This window comes from Brassica oleracea, chromosome C7 (genome assembly GCF_000695525.1).
Source record: "Brassica oleracea var. oleracea cultivar TO1000 chromosome C7, BOL, whole genome shotgun sequence".
NCBI classification, from domain to species: Eukaryota; Viridiplantae; Streptophyta; class Magnoliopsida; order Brassicales; family Brassicaceae; genus Brassica; species Brassica oleracea.
Genome location: NC_027754.1, coordinates 11,998,930 through 11,999,437, shown reverse-complemented (window position 1 = coordinate 11,999,437; position 508 = coordinate 11,998,930). Strand labels below are relative to the sequence as shown.

The 508-nt window shown below is 58.1% G+C and overlaps 1 protein-coding gene across 1 annotated transcript in view; it reads left to right on the top strand.

Annotated features, from left to right (window-relative positions):
* The window catches only part of LOC106302598 (uncharacterized mitochondrial protein AtMg00810-like), a 4,568-nt gene that overhangs the window by 1,628 nt on the left and 2,432 nt on the right, over positions 1-508 (top strand). The window lies entirely within an intron of this gene.

Here is a 508-nt window from a genome sequence, read left to right as displayed (position 1 = left end):
TAAAAACGTGCATAATGAAATGACCAAAAGGTCCTTGAGAAAACATGAATTCGGCCAAACAAATAGACGCTGAGCGACCTCGGCACGTCGCTGCGAGAGGTCGCTCCCGGGTCGTTTCTTCGCGAGCGACCTGGCTGTGTCGCTCCGAAGACGTCGCTCTCGGGTCGTCTGTCGCTGCGAGAGGTCGCTCCCGGGTCGTTTCTTCGCGAGCGACCTAACTGTGTCGCTCCGAAGACGTCGCTCCCGGGTCATCCCTCGCGAGCGACTTGGCTGGGTCGCTCTGAAGACGTCGCTCCCGGCTTGCTCAGAAACCATAAACGCGAGCGACCTCTGGGTGTCGCTGTGGTGAGGTCGCTCTAGGAGCTGGAGCGACTTCGCCTTCTCGCTCTAGGAGGTCGCTCCAAAGCTTAAATGGCAAGCGAGTTCATGGCGTCGCTCCGGTAGGTCGCTCCCATGCATTGCTCGTCCAATGATCACCTTAATCACCTCTTTTGAGCTCCAAACGCAC